General features: G+C 38.2%; 1 protein-coding gene across 7 annotated transcripts in view; it reads left to right on the forward strand.

The window, feature by feature from the left end:
- The first annotated feature begins 504 nt into the window (after positions 1-504).
- LOC149084773 (guanine nucleotide exchange factor for Rab-3A-like) overlaps positions 505-17,124 on the forward strand; it is a 199,237-nt gene continuing 182,617 nt past the window's right edge. For 5 of the 7 annotated variants that reach the window (XM_089232511.1, XM_089232512.1, XM_089232515.1 and 2 more), the window contains exon 1: positions 14,640-14,769. The gene's annotated coding sequence lies outside the window, so the exon portion shown is untranslated. Of the gene's footprint in view, positions 648-14,606; positions 14,770-17,124 lie in introns of those variants that run through there. The other 2 variants (XM_089232509.1, XM_089232508.1) reach the window with 2 other exon arrangements.

Below are 17,124 nucleotides of genomic sequence, written 5' to 3' on the forward strand. Positions count from 1 at the left end.
TATCAGTATACAAAATACTTACTGCCATTCATTTATTATGATGGGGGGAATCATAATTTTTGATCTGATAACGGAGCGCCATCTAATGTTCAGCATTTGCGGTATAACGGTGAGAGAATAATCATTGGATATCAACTTACAACGATATCTATTCTCTTTCGTCCTGGAGGTATTAAGTACAGTTATCCTTAACAGAGCGCCATCTGATGTTCTTGTTAGATTGTCAATGATTTTATTTTTCCTCTGCCATCTATTTTTCAAAAGTAAAGAAAAATTTAAATCGATTGATTTTAATAATATAATTTAGCGCCATCTACTTTCCTAAAGTGTGTAAATCTCATCATATATACATATATACATATATATATATATATACTGTTTTTATAGCGCCATCTGCTAACTGAAATGAAAAATCTTCGAAATACGTATCAATTTTTTGTCTACGAGTTTTGGCGGGTTTTGGAAGTTATGAGGAGCCCACCATTGTGCATTGTCGAAGATGACCGCTAGTGTTGAATAACAGATCTCGCTGTTTATAGCCTACAATATGTGGAATTTTGAGAATACTATGATGGATTTGTGCCGTTTAGTTGTGATCGTCAAGTGCTTGCAGATAATTCATTTTATTATGGAAATGCTCGATCAAGGTAAATTTTTATTTATTCATTTATTTGATTTCTTCCCAATTCTAGTAGCCACATACAGGGCCGGACTTGGGCAGGTGCGATCGCACAGGACCGTAAAATTTTAAGGGCCGTCAAACCGAATTATATTACACATTGATTGCGTATATCTGCTTTAAAAACCCAGAACTTGAGGTTGTGTGAAAAAAAAATGTCGATTTATTAACAGACGCATAGGCCCATGATAGTGAATACGCGCGGTGGCTCCACATCATTGAATAGGGCCTTGATTTTTGACAGGACCCCAGATTAAGATTTATAGCTGGCTCCTGATATTAATTTTCAAGAAAATTTATAGTTTTAAATTTTCTGGAAAAACATAAGACCCATACTTAAGGCCCCAGAGCCCTGTTAGCATGTGGAGGGCATGGTCTCAAGAGCACCCCGAGCCCTTGGGAAAATAGATTCTCTGGGCACACGTCTCATCCTTATCAGACTTAGGCCGTGTTCACCGACATGGTTTAAACTCACAATTTTTAGGTAAGAGATAAACATAGATTGATTAAAAACCTGAATGTAACCAATATATTATTATATATATATCCGTATCGATCTTTTATCAAAAAATTGTGAATACAGTTTAAACCACATGTCGGTGAATACCGTTCTTAAAGTGCCAGACATCCCAATTCAAAATATTTTTACATATATTAGACATTATTGAGTTCTGCATGTTTCGTTAATATGATGCTCCCAATTTACTGGCTTATGCATTAAGACGATCCTGCACTCTGTAATCTCCTCGGAAAGGTTATTTTCGGACCCGAATTTTGAGTCGTAGAGAGCCCTCAATGTCAGTCAATTGATTATCTATTGAATGTATACAGCAAAAATCAGTTAATCCTGATGTCTATCATATCTCGTGGGCGGAGCGAAGCGGCATACATATAAGTATTAGGCCACCAAAACTGTTCTCGCACCGAGCCGATAAATGACCAAGTCCGGTCTTGGCTACATGTTTCCTTTCATACGTTAACCAGAAAAACGAACATAACTTTGTCCAGGGCTCTCCAGCCATGGCGGGCCAGATTAAAAGTTTCTACGAACAGGGGCCCCCCTCTTAAGAGCATCATGGGCTCCCGGTCCAATTTCACTCAGATCTCATTTTTGTGAGGCTACCTCGTCTCTTAAGCCCATGTGTTAAGACGGCTCTGTCCAGCTGAGGGCCACCTTAGGCCGAAATAAAGAAAACATTGGGGGGGGGGGCTGAAAGCTGCCATTTGTCCCGTACATACGGGACAGAGATGCAGGAGAGGGAGTGGTGCATTCCATTATATATTCAATAATTATTGACGGATGGGAGCTCAGTTCTCGTAAAATTTATTGGGAGGGGCTCAAACAGGCTCAGCCCCCCAAGTTATGTTGCTGTATTTAAAATTGTAAAATATAGGACCTTAACTAGGTTGGGGCAAACGGGGCAATGTCAGGGCTCCTAGCCGAACGGGGACCCCCAAAAAATATTTACACTTATTTTGCATATTTTTTAGAAATTTTTTGTTTCTTGTTTAAAATAATCTGCAAGTGAGACTCGCTTCCAAAATATGTTTGTGTTCAGTTTTCTTCCGTTTTTAGAAAACAGTCACTGGGCCAATTCCGATCCAATTTCAGCCTTTATATTTTTTTCACAGTGTGTATATACGCACACTGAAAAAATGATAGGAGGAGGATGGGGAACAAACTCCTCCTTTTTCTGAGCATAACGTTTTCAAGGGGACCCCAAGAAAGCACGCTATCACTCTAGTAAGATAATACAGTCGACCTAGATATAATGACCCCTTCGTCCCATCCAACACGGTCGTTATATTGAAAATAAAACATATATGATAGTCGTTCTATGAAAACATTTGGAACTTATCCAACCGGTCAAAGTAATGGAATGGTCGCTATAACATGGGGTCGTTATAACGAGAGTCGACTGTATTCAGATTCTCCATGGCCTAATGATGATGATGATGTGTAAATGGTGCCAAAACGGATGGGCGAACGAGCGCCGAGTAATATGTGGGCGGCCCTAAATTATTAAAAAACACTTTGAAATCATTTCTTTCATTAAATGTGAATTTTCATTGAATTGGAAAAATTATTTCAAAATTATTCGATATATAAATTCCATTAATTCTGAAATCACATTTCTTATATTAAGTACGGATTTAATTATTTCTTAAGCCATTTGTTTCAATTCAAATTTTTATTAATTAATTCATTGATTTCATTGAAGTGAATTTTATTTTATTTTCAAATAATTTATTTTTCTCGTTAAATGTAAATTTTCATCTAGTCTAGAATAATTTCTTTCATATAAGGGGTCATTCAAGTATTATTTATTTATTTAATATTGTTAAGCCGAGGCCTATACAAGAGGATGCAGAAGTTATGTATGACGAAAATGACGATTGATAGTAGAGGAAAATTCGGAAATCGTAGTACAATCTACAATTTTTGGTAGTAGGTTGTTCCAGTGGGAGAGAGACAGAGAGAAGCAGCTAAGACAATCTGACGAAGCAAAGATGGGCTGTAATTTTTGGGAATGGTTGAGTCTAACAGTGAAATGTGAGGGTTTAATTAGAATGTTGGAAGTGTCGATATTAAAAAACCTATGGAGGATTTTGAAAAGAAAAGTTAAACGAGGATGTGCTAGACTTGACATGAAGAAATGGAGAGTTCTGGCCCTTGTATGAGACAAACTGGCTACGATTAATGAGGAAGGCCTCCACCCATTTAAGCAGTAGAACATTTAGACCAAGGTTTGAAAGTTTTAGTAAAGTTTATTATGGGGCACCCTAACAAATGCTTTAGAAAAATCTGGGAAAATGATATCTGATTGAAGGTTTTTGTCAATGTTGTCTGTTAAGTCATGTATGAAAAGTGTTAACTGGGTAGATACAGATAACGATGATCTAAATCCATGTTGGTTAGGAAAGAAAGAGTTAATCGAGTCGGGAGGTGGGTACGTATTTCCTTGGCAATTATGTGTTCAAAGAGCTTGCAGCAAGAGGAGGTGATTGCGATAGGTCTAAAATTAAGAGGGTGGGACAGTGACCGTTTTATGAATGGGAATTATCTTATTAATTTTCGAGTCAGAGGGTAGGTTAGATGTGTTCAGTGAGACGAAAATAATGAGGAGATAGTTACAAATTTCATCTGCGCAGAATTTGAGGCAGGGTCGCCGGAAGTCAGAAATGATTGGTGTTGCTCAAAGTATGCGAGCCATTTCTCTGTACAGGCCATAATATTTGCATATATTTTTGCCTGATCATAGGTTCCCCCTTTTTAAGTAGGATGTCCCGTTTTTTTCGAATCTATTTGATTTTAGCGATGACCCGTTCTTCAACCTACTTTTTGTATTAGTGGTAAGATTTTTACTACAGTAAAATGTAACAAACCTATGCAGGAAGGGTATAGGAGTCCCGTGTCTGCCCCAAGACCAGTACCATCTTAATGCGTGGGCCCACCTGGGCACGGCCCGGGGGCCTCAAGAGAACGCGGGTCTCACAAAAATGAGAACCAGTTAAAATTTTCGAGAATTTGCCGGGTCGGATCTCAGAAAAATCGCTTGGCCCTGGGGCCCATGATGCTCTAAAGACGGCCCTGCCCAAGACAATCAAAACTTTAAATTGTTTTTTTGAATAAATTAAAATATTGAAAGAAGTGTGTGGTGGTCGAGTGGTTATAGTGACGGACTCGCGATGCGAGGATCCGGGTTCGAACCCCACAGTGGTGGTCGGCTGAAGTTGGTTTTCTGTGGTTCCCAACTTCAAGGCGCAAATGCAAGCCGATCTCCCCGTTAAAAAGTCTCGCCACAGAGAGCAACAGTCCTACAACGAAAAATCATTCAATCATAACACTTCACTCATAGTTAGAAAAACTGGTGGCAGATGGCAGCACTACACATAACAAGCATTACAGAGAAACAAAAAACTTCACGTCAGGTTTCACTACACGTACACGCACATTCCCGCATGTACCGATTCGTTGGAGGTTCCGCGGGGGTGTGGGGTGTGGGCGGGGTGCATGTGTGGTGTAGCAGTAGTAGGTAGGGTAAAAAAAGTGGCTCGGGGATCCATGATGTTCTTAAATCAGCCACCTCGTTGGGCAATTTGCCTGTTGTGGCGTTGTATTTGTATAAAATTCCTTTATGTGCTATATTTTTCAATTTCTGTTAATTTAAAATGTTTTTTGAAGGTAATGAATTCAAAATGTCTCTAGGACAGATGCCCTGAGTCCTCCCTCATAATATTCACATAAAACTTAAATTCTATTATAAACCGATTAAGTGGTGGAAAATGGGTTTAATCATCAATCTCAATGATGGTTTTGATCATCAATTCTTTTAAACCATGCTAATGCGTATTCTGAAATCGAATAGTTCTATCGTATGTATTTTACAGTTTTTAATCAATGATTGGATTGTTGATGATTTAGTTGAATTCGCATTTCAAGTTCCCCGATAATTTAAATTGACAACCATCACCACACAGTAACGTTGTGGGTCATTTGAGTAAAGTGGTTTTAGAATATTGGGGAAGCTTACATTGAAAGCAGAAAGTGATACAAATACATAATGCAGGGGTACTCGAACTGTGTGCCGCGGCACCCTGCAAAGCTTTTCTGAAGAGACTGCTCTGGGGAGCCGCGGATAAGCGTTGATTAGGAAAAGAGGTGCCGCGGGTAGAAAAAGTTTGAGAACCCCTGACATAATATAAGTGTATAAGAGTCCCCACACATCCTCCAACACTGCCTGCGCAGGGATCTTTGACGGGCCCCCAGGCCAAGGGATTTTTCTGAGGCCCTATTAGGCAAATTATCGAAAGTTTCAACCAGATCTAATTTTTGCGAGGCTTCTTCTCTTGGACCCCCGAGCCGTGCCTGGGTGTGCCCATTCTTTTTAACGGCACTCCCGCCCGCCCTTAGGGGCCGTTCAGGTATTACGTTACCAAATTTTTAGCCATTTTTGACTCCCCCCCCCCCCAGCAAAAGTCAGCAAAACTCTGACCCCCTCCCCCTTGTCAGCAAAATTTCATCAGCACTGCCCCCTACCTTCTAACGCATATTGTTGGGATCAGAAACGTACGCAGCAGGGGGCCAAGGGGGCTCGTGTGCCCCCCAGATGAAAAAAATATTTTTTAATGTAAAAAACATTTAAAAAAATTATAATTTCAAAAGAAAATACCTTTATATGTTATTATAATCGATTTCTGTTCATTTCAATGCTTTTTGAAGGGTAAGAACTCAAAATTTAAGAAATTCATTGCGACCCACACTTTAAGCCACATATGGTAAACCCTGTACCCCGGACCAAATGTGGACCTGAAGGTTATCTGATGTGGCTTGCCCGCCCAACCCAATTTTGTGAAAATTAACTAAGCGGCACATTTACAGATCGCTTAAATAACCCGTGGCACAATTCCAGAGCATTCAAGTGGCCCATGGCACATTTTCAGATCACTGAAGTAACCCGCGACACAGTTCCAGAACACTTAAACGATCCGTGGCACATTTAGAGATCCCTTGAGTGATATGTGGTACAATACCCCAGTGCAGGGGCGTCGGAAATCTTTCGAACCTGTGGGTGCTCGTCTTTAGTTTTATATCGAAAATTTTAATTTCTGGATTAATTCTGGGGGTGCTCGGATCCATGCCACAAATTACCGTGGGTGCTTGAGCACCCACAGCACCCCCGGCTCCGACGCCACTGCCCCAGTGCGGTTCTACATCACTCAAGTTACCCGCGGAACATTGCCAGATTATTTAAGTTATCCGTGGCCATGGCCCCCACAAGGGGTGAGCTGACAAAGCTCCAGCCCTGGGGCCCGGGATGATTTTCATCATTTTTTTGTTTTTCACGCTATAAATTTATCATAAAGGGACCCGTGAAAGATCCCAGCCTAGGGGCTCTGCTTAAGGATGTGGGGGCCATGTCCGTGGCATAATTACGGATCACTTGAGTGATGCGTTGCACAGTTCCAGAGCACTTAAGCAGCCCGGACACATTTCCTGAGCACTTGAAGGATCCGGGAAACATTTAGAGTTCGCTGAAGAGGCTCTGTAAGGAATTTATACGAATACAAATACAACGCCACAACAGGCAAATTGCCCAACGAGGTGGCTGACTTAAGAACATCATGGATCCCCGAGCCATTTTTTGGAGGCCCTACCTACTACTGCTGCTACACCACACATGCACCCCCCCCCCCCAACGAATCGGTACATGCGGGAATGTGCGTGTACGTGTAGTGAAACCTGACGTGAATTATTATTATTATTATTTTCTTTTTTGCAGGGGAATCATTAGGGAGAATGTTAGTTCAGGTGCCCACAATATATCCAAAGGTTTTTTTGTTTTTGACGTACCGAGTAAGATGCCATTAAAAATATTTCATATTTTCATAAAGGGTGGTTGATGACATAAGCATCATCCAAATCCCCCCCCTCTTCCCTTGTCATCAAAAGTCAGCAAATCGGGAACCTCCTCCCCCATCGATGCTGACGTAATACTTGAATGACCCTTTACCTAAGGGGCACTTCAAAATCTTGAGTCGGGGATGGGGGGATAGCCCTGCTTTGGAGTGGTTGTTCAACCAATGAAGGATCAGGAAGGTCGTAATCACAAATCAATGTCGAGATTGCTCGACAAGATATGCCAACCGACTTTCAAAGGCCAGAAAGCTCAATTCGATCGAAATGAAAACCTGGTGATCTTAGTAAAATTTTCGATTCTAATTTTTGTTATATTAGTTTTCTATAAGTTGTAAGACTTTTAATCATCTTAAAGAAAGTCGTTTTGAAGGTAAGTCATTTCTTTGTTTTCCCCAGTCCTCAACATTAATCTTGAATAAGAATTAAACAAAACCTATCGAATTTTGCTGCTTATAATCCGCAGATGCAAACTTCGCTAATGTGAGGAAAACAAGGCACCATGTAGTCTGCAGCGGTATATAACCCACATGAGAAAATTTCATTTATCAATATAAAATCGCTCTCAAAGAGGAGGGGGGTTGTTTAACACGGTTTTGTACAGAAAATGTCAATTTTGGTACTGGCATCTACCCATCTATAAATATTTAAAAAATATGTTTTTGTAAATAAGTTTTTAACGTAATTATAACTAATGAAACCTCTCTCAGAAAAAAACGTTGTAAATAAGATGTGCAGTGGTTTATCCACACTAAAGCCGCTTCAAAGTTAAAACTCTTCATGCAGCTTTGATCCACACTAAGAAATTCATTTCCGACGTTTTGTTTTTATTTCAACGTAATTTTTTTTAAATCCACGGAGTATAAGCAGCAGAATAGGGTAGGTTAATTGGGACTTCCACGGAAATATAGAAATAAAGTAGTATCTCACATATCTAAAATAAAGACGGAGGCAGCGGCAAATCCATTTCGAATAAGATAAATTTCGGATATGTATTTATGTATATTTGAAATGAGGTTTCTTGAAGCTGATGAAATATAAGAGAGAGAAATGTTACGGTAAATGCGTTGAATCGGTAAAGTATATCGGTAATGCATAATCACCAATCGTCTCGGTAAGTTTGATAAATTTCGCAAGATTTATCACTTTTACCGGCGATTATGCATAATCCTTTTAGACCCTGTATGCACAAACGTGCGGGTTGCTACTTTTTACTTTAGATATTTTTTTAACCTCAGGGATGTTCAGCCCAAACCAGGGTTGGGTTTTTGACATGACAAGCGTCAAAAACTGGTTTAAACTGTCAAAAACTGGTTTAAACCGTCAAAAACTGTCGAAAACCATCAAAAGCCTAAATGAATGCCTTTTGATAATGTTTTGAACACAATAGGTCTACAACATGATGAATAACTTACTTTTTAGCATATTACGTTTTATTTTTAACATTAATTTATTACAATAATTAAAACAAAATATTAATTATAATTTGCAATTTGAATTTTTCAACATAAGAGTGTAGAACATACAAAATATAATTTTATGGTTTATTTATCTAAGCTACTCATTACCTGTGTTCAATTTGCTAAGTGGAATAGAGCTGCTTATTCAAAATATGTATAATAGGGTACCAGGGTTAGGTTTTTGATCCCAGAAACTAACTCGGTATTAAAACTATCAAAATCTTACTGTCAATGATGTCAAATAGTTTTTGTTAACTTGATAGATATGTTAAATAACAAAACACTTACTTTTATTTGGATTAAAGGGTTTTATATTCAGAATTATAATTACTGAAGGAAAATATATATTTTGATATTTTAAATTTTCTGATCTGCCCAAAATTTTATTCCATATAAAAATTCTCATGCAGCATCTGTTAATGCACTAATTAAACTAATTTATTTTCACCTAAAAATTTCTTAGATCAGGGTGTATAAATTCACAGAGCTTTAAAGAGTATTTTCAACCAAAGCAGAGCTGACAAGACTTGATACCCAAAGCATTGCAAAGCAAAGCATTTTGCATGTTTGAATACAGCTTCAATTGGAAAACCATTGCATTATAAATGCTAGTAAATGTACCATATCATAGTGCAAAAGTAAGAATAAACCAAGTTTGACATATACAAGCTAGCATTGCCAAATTAAATGACATTTTAGTCCTACAGTTTAGTATTTTGATCGCTAAATATATTTCAATGTTATGCACAACAAGAGTATCGTTTTAAATATCAGTGGTTATCTAGATAATTTAATAACAGAAATCACCATACATATATAATGTAATAAACTTTTTTTAAACTCTTATCTGCTGTAAAACGAGTACAGCAGATGGTTTATATCAATGCACACATATATAAGCAGTTGAAGAAATTTTGGAAGGTCAAGAATAATTTTGAATCAGAGAATGTCAAATCATTCCATAGTTTTCCCTTTCGTGTTTATGCTATGCTTTATTCAAATTGTATATTTTATAAGAAAAAAATATATATATAGTGCAGAATAATTTTGTAGAGAGTAGACAATTATTTTAGAATCTCATTAAATATTTATTCTTTGTATAACATAGTCACTTTAAACATTACATGCAATTAACGTGTGCATTTCCAATGGGAATTTTTATATCGAAAAGCAATATTTGATGTTTTTGACGTGACAGTTTAAACCGCGGTTTAAAACTGCCATGTGTCAAAAACCTGCCAACCCTGGCCCAAACTTCAAGAATTGCGCGTTATTGTTGAGATTAAAGCCGAAGTCCTTTAACGCATGGGATCCTTAAAAGTAGAGGGGCTTCACGAAAATGAGATCTAGTTAAAATTTTTTAGAATTTACTAGGCAGGGCCTCAGCAAAACCACTTGGCCAGGGGGCCCATCATGGGCGGTTTTAGGGCAACCGAAGCACGTTAAATATACTCTACTAGAAAAATATGTTTAAGATACTGTTAAGATATTTAAAACAATAACTAGAAATATACATGAAAAATGACCGAGATGTGAAAAAAATTGTAGGTTTGTGTGTATATAATATTACGGTTATTTTTCGAAAAGAAATGTGAATAAGAAAAAAATCGATGGCCAGTGGACCTATTTACGTACAGTACATACCGATTTTGGCCAGATAAAAATACACGCTCTCTCTCTAGCTATTTTCGTTTACCTCAGCAGGAGATATTGGGGGGGTGGGGGGGAGACGCCGTTCTTTTTCTTTTGTTGTGCAGTAAAAAATAAAAATAATGGAGGAGAGAATCACCCTTGGTCACCCAATTTTTATACTAACGAGACCAAAGTTCCTACTCCTGTGAGGAGTATTACAGGAATTGAAGGTGTCTTCTGATGTGAGAAAGATTTTTATCCAGAATCTTTTCACACACATGCTTCTTTTTTCCAGACTTGTATTACTTTTATTAAAAACGCAGAATCGAATCGCCAATACAGTACAGTATTTCGAAAAAAAATATTGAATAAATATTAAAAAAAACCAATGAATGAATTAAAACCTACGATTTGCTAACCATTTAAATAGGGATCCTGCACGTGGGCCTCGTTCGTACCTGTCACACGAGGAGAAAGAAAAATGTGCTCACACGAGAAAACCCATGCACTTTAGCGCCCCCAATTACTGGATAGTCTCCCGACTCACCAAACTTTCCTATTAGTTCAACCAGGGGCAGCTCGGTGGACTGGGTGTGCTCTAGAAGGGTGTCTAATGGAAGTGAAAGGGCAAAGAAATTAGGGAAAAAAAATTCGACATGATTGTGTTATGACATAATATATCGCTGTTCCTTTGATAGGATCAAAATGAAGCGATTGAAACAAAAGTTTTTTTTTAATTGGGGAGGAGGTCAGGGGCCCCAAAAATAGGTCCCGCTCGGGTAGAGATTTTGTCTCGACCCGCCCCTGAGTACAACGTATGTGTGTGTCTCGAAAATTGTAACAAACCGTTTATACACAAGTGAACATCTTTTCGGAGTTTCATGGATCTTGTTCCAGATACCCGGTAAGTAACGGTAAAGCCTCTTATGAGGCTTGGCTCCTAGACAGTATCTCTGTCTATGAGGCCTTGGTGAGGTGTGGCCACAAAGGGACTCTAAAAATCTTTTCCTTTTGAAGAAACTAATGAGGAACGTATGTTGGAAATTAAATTTGATTTTTTTTAAACAGCTTTGCAAACCATATTCACAATCATGACCCTCACCCCGCAATTCTGTTTTTGAAACTAAGAAAAAAGTTTGAGATGCAAAATATGTATTGCTTTATTCCATTGGTATCGTTGTTCCTTAGATATGCTTCACAGCATTGTTTTGCACCTTGGTAAGGTACTATGGGAGGTTTAGTGGTTATAGCTGTGGTGGTCGAGTGGTTATAGTGCCGGACTCGTGATGCGAGGATCCGGGTTCGAACCCCACAGTGGTGGTCGGCTGAAGTTGGTTTTCTGTGGTTCCCAACTTCAAGGCGCAAATGCGAGCCGATCTCCCCGTTAAAAAGTCTCGCCACAGAGAGCAACAGTCCTACAACGATAAATCATTCAATCATACACTTCACTCATAGTTAGAAAAACTGGGGGCAGATGGCAGCACTACACATAACAAGCATTACACAGAAACAAACTTTACGTCAGGTTGCACTAAACGTACACGCACATTCCCGCAGGTACCAATTCGTTGGGGGGTTCCGCGGGGGGGGGGTGCATATGTGGTGTAGCAGTAGTAGGTAGGGTATCCAAAAAATGGCTCGGGGATCCGTGATGTTCTTAAGTCAGCCACCTCGTTGGGCAATTTGCCTGTTGTGGCGTTGTATTTGTATTTGTTTACGATAGTCTTAGGTCAGGTTTTTTAATCCCAGACCACGTAGTTGGGAATGCGGGTTAGTTAATGATAATCACAACAGTACTGACGGGGAATTACCCATCTCTGACTTGGACGGCTTCTCGATTGACACTGAATCACCGGGCAAATTAAAATGTGTGTAAATAAATGCCAGGAGCTTGGGTAATAAGAAAGATTTTTTAGAAACCATGATAGTTGTGGAGGGCCTGGATCTTATAGCCATTACAGAATCTTGGGCAAACGATGGGGATGAATCTTTCTTACACATCTCAGGATACGATAATTTTTTGAGAAATAGATCTGATAGGAAAAGGGATGGAGTGTTGATACACGTGAAATCCTGTTTGAAGGCGAGAGAGTGTAACGTGCAGAGAAGTGATATTGAAACCATATGGGTTGAACTTGAGAACAAAAGACGTCATAAACTTATTGTTGGGGTTTGTTACAATCTACCGAATAGGGATCAAAACTACATCGCCAAATTGCATGATGAAATTTCCTACATGTGTAAGCGAAAGAGGGTTCTCATACTAGGGGATTTCAATTACCCAGGTATTGATTGGGAGTACCTTTCATCAGGAAATCAGTATGAAAGAGACTCTTAAGCTGGTGCTCGAAAATTTTTTGTATCAGCATGTATCAGAAGCCACTAGCGGTACTGCTGTTTTGGATTTAGTTCTTACTAGTTCTGAGGATCTAGTTGAACATGTTTCGGTGGGGGAAGAGTTTTCTTCCAGTGATCATCGTATCGTCAGATTTCCCTGTAACTTTTCCTCGGGTAAGGTTGATAACAAAAGACTGGTTCCTTGTTTTCGGAGAACTAACTTTGATGTTTTGAGAGGAAGGTTAGCGGAAGTTTTCAAAGACCGGTTGGAATCAGTAGGGGTGGTAAGTCAATGGGAAGAATTTAGTACGAAGCTATCTTCTGTTTTGCATGACATTATTCCCTTTGTTTGAAAAAAGCGTGTTTGTACATCGCACCCTCTATGGTTCACGGATGGCGTGCGGAACTTTTATCTTGAAAAGAAAAGAGCATTCAGAGAGAATAAAAGTGGACGTGGTGACCTATCATTGTTTACTGATAAAAGAAGACTGTTGAAGTAAGCGATAAGGGATAGTAAAATGGAAGTTGAATCTAAGTTGGCAGATAACATTGGCTCTGACCCAAAATAATTTTTTCGATACGTCAATAATGGATGTAAGGGGACAGTCGGCCCCCTCTCGATAGGAGGCTCTAGGGTAGAGAGCAATGTAGGCATGTGTAGTGCATTGATTTCAACTTTTTATTTATATCTTCTTGAGTGTGAAAATTTTAGTTTGTCTCTTTATATTGCCTTTTATTATTCAACTGCATCAATTCATATAGATTAAGATTTTTATAACAATTAATAATGGCCAGGGCCGCAACCAGATGCTTGGTCACCCGGGGTAAGCGCGCATTTTGACGCTCATCTGTAATCCTGAAGGAGAGGTTTCAGAATGAAATTTGCGCATCCTCGGGTCCAGCGCCCGGGGTATGAGACCCACCTGCTCCCCCCTAGTTGCGGCTTTGATAATGGCTCATTAATTACATTGAATTAATTTCGAAGCAATTGAGATACATTGGACAGGCAGATAACTTGAACTTCAAAATAATAATGATGATAATAATAATAAAGAAATATGAATATTTAGCACCGATCAATGAAAAAAAATCTATTTCATTTCCACATTTCTTTAATTTACATTTGTTCTTTCAATTTTTCATAAGCTGCCGAGAAAGTTGTCATGTGGGTTGCCTTGGATACGGTTTGTATGTTCCTCAAAGGAAGAGGGAAATATCACGTGATCCAAAAAGATTTATTAGTTTAGAAGTTTTGGTTAGTTTTATGGCATATTTGGCAATTTCACCGTGATTTGGAAGCTGTTTGGCGACGATTAGCAATATCGCGTATTTTCCCATATTTGCTCGACAAATTTCCCTTATTTTCTGGAGTCAGTTTATAGATATCAAACTTTCCTTCAAACCGAGCACAACTCAGGTCTATCACCATTTATGGGCGATTTACTACTCAGTGAGTTGTGCCGGAAGTGTAACTGTGTGTGTACCTAACAGTCTGAGTGCGTATGTAGTGTTGTGTTTGATTTTTCAGTGCTGCCAGGATATATCATCAAACTAGTAGGACTTTTTTTTTTCTTCCACTGCACTGACTTGATGTAAGGTGACCGTTCCGTGTTTCCCGGGGCAGTCTCTGTTTTTTTTTTTTTTTGGTTTTTTTTTTGTTTTTTTTTTTTTTTGCCATCCCGGTTTTTTCCGTTTTTTACACGAAACCTATTTGAATTTTTATTCTTTATTGAAGTCAAAGATTGAAATTATTTTCCCACTCATAAATTATATTATGATAATTACAATTATAAATAAGAACATTAATCTCCCACATTTGTCTTGGTGAACGTTTTTTTTCGTGGAATTCATTTTAATCCACCAATTTGCAGTAATGCTTCATTTCCCGCTATTTTGATTTTTTGTTATTTCTCTAATATTTGGCAACTTTGTTTACTTTTGGCAATAATTGGTGATGTCCCGTATTTTACCGTGGAATCCCAATTCCCCTCATTTCTGTCGGGGAAATATGGTCAGCTTATGTCACAGTGAAAAAGACAAAACAAGTGCTGGTAGGAGGGAGAAAAAGAAACTTTTTTTTGAATTCAAACTTATCAGAGTAGGCTATTTTTCTCAGAACCTATGGTCATGCAACAGTAAGGAAACGTTAACAACTGCTACAACTTTTTCCTGTCTTGAAAACATGTTTGTTGACGAAAGTGGGAGTTACACAAAACCATGGAAACATGAGATTTTTAATGCAGGTTTGATGTTTTTGATTTTTTGCCATCCTGTAAAAGGATTGAATTAATAAGTTTTTTTAATGTAATAATTTTTTTGTGTATGATCATTGATGTTTGCATTTATGAAAATGCCCGTTTTTATCAAAGATGAACTCGAATATTTAAATTTTGCCGCCAATGATATTTCAATGTGGAGAACAGGGATTGACAAATGAAAACAATTTAGGCGTCAGCCAGATTTTTTAGAAGCCAAGCACCCCGAAAAAAACTGCCAAAAATCAGTCCCCCCCCCCCCATTTTTCAAGATTTTGATGACGTTTTTCACTGTTAGTGGACACATTGATAATCCAGTCCACATTGGTAGCAGACAACAGAACAGAAATTGATCAACTGATACTTTTTGAAAGAGCATGAAACAGTCTCACGAGGAGAGTTGGAGGATTACTTTGAGAACGAGATCAAAAGATCTTTTGAACTTGTTTGGTCAAATTTTTTCGATTTGGCTCTGCAGTGATTCGAAATTTATACATTGTTCCTTGCAAAAAGTCGAGTATTTCTAATTTTTGGATATTTTGTAGGAATCAGTGCCACAAGTAAAAAACCAAGTTTACACAAACTAAAGCCCTGTGCAAGCTGAGTTATAGTGAAAGAATGTCGAAATTTTCTGTCTTTTTTCGATTTTTGCTCAATATCTCTCTGTGCATCATAGAGCAAAAGTAGTAATGAAAATATTGTAGAAGACAAAATTTGTTACGACTTTTGTGTTTATGATTTTTTTTCTACGGGCTATAGTTATCAAGCTACAGAGCAGTGAAAGTGCAATAACTTTAGCTTTATTTGATACAAACGAACGATTTATCAATTGTTAGACGGAACGAAAAATGTGTAGGTATGATTATTGAAGATTAAAAAGCTGATATTTAAAAAAACAAACAATAATTGGACCTGGAATTTGATGAGAAGGGAGTAATGTTAGATAAGATTAGTGTTGCTTCTTGTGTAGTGGTGATTCTTGTGTTAATTGCTGATAGAGCTAGGAAGGGGAGATCATGATGCTACAGGTCACTTTCTTTTTGCAAAGAGCTCGCATATCTACTGGCAAGGTATGCTAAGCCTCGAAAAACAATTGACCCGACTAAGAGAGTAGTACAACTTTACTGAAAAAGGATATTTCACCATTTTCCATTGCAATAAGTTATGGCTGGGAATTAGATATGACTATCGAACAAACTCTAATGAAATCCATAGAAAGTTATGGTGGTCTGACTCATGGGCGTGGGATCACAGATAGTGTGCTTGCGCTGTGAACTATGGGAATGATGAAATATTTTAAAGTACATATTTGCGATGAAATTGAGAGCTTTTTGTGGTCTCAATTCTTTTACAGTTGAGCAGCATGTGAATATGAGGCGTTCTTGTATTATTAGAGACGATGAAGACATGCCAAAATTGAGAAATTGGTTTGCACATCATTATCCCTTTCCTGAGACTGATAAAATAATTTCCATCAACAGTGGAGCTGTCAGATATGAAGAAATAAACTGTCACATGTGGCTCAACAAATCGAAATACAATTGATTTCAATGGTAGTTGGTAGCAGCTTTGGAAAAGAAAGATTTAAATGTAAGGACCAATTATATATATAGTCGCTATGTCAGACCAGACAAGGCCTGTGCTCTGTCCCTTCCAAGATATTAGCCCTTTACCCATGTGGAAGTAGTCACTGTAACATCTCTCACGAGCACTGTAAAAGTAGCAGACAACAGAACAGAAATTGATCAACTGACACTTTTTGAAAGAGCATGCATCATGAAACAGTCTGACGAGGAGTTGGAGGATTACTTTGAGAACAAGATCAAAAGAGCTTTTGGACTTGTTTGGTCAAATTTTTTCAATTTGGCTCTGCAGTGATTCGAAAGTCGCGCTTGGTGGGCCTACACTAGATACAACTGAGTGTGAAGAAGAAAGAAGCTTCTATAATTTTATCAGCAATAACAGCCAATGATTTGAGGGGGTCCTGGCAAAGTGAAAGAATTTGTTGTAGATTTACTGGTAACCGCTGTTTCTAAAGTGTGGCTAAAGCCTCATCTGAAATTTCATTCTTGACAAATTTTGCATTTTGTTCAAGAGTTGCAAAGGTTTTTTTATCGCCAAGTTGTAGCTCTTGAAATAGCAATTTCAATCTCGCAGATTCAGATTGTCGAAACTATTCAAAACTCAATCTTCAAGAATCAAGTAAGTTTTTAGTGGGAGGAGAGCGAACCAGATAGAGATTGCTCAGGTACGAGAGTACTTTTGCATCTAAAGCTGATACCATACAATGACATTTTGTCAAATCGCCAGTGATTCCTGCTGCGATAAATTGACTTTCACATT

Source organism: Pholcus phalangioides, unplaced genomic scaffold, assembly GCF_987345545.1.
Source record: "Pholcus phalangioides strain wild (caught in Gottingen) unplaced genomic scaffold, Ppha-v1.0 ptg000007l_1, whole genome shotgun sequence".
In the NCBI taxonomy this organism is placed as follows: domain Eukaryota; kingdom Metazoa; phylum Arthropoda; class Arachnida; order Araneae; family Pholcidae; genus Pholcus; species Pholcus phalangioides.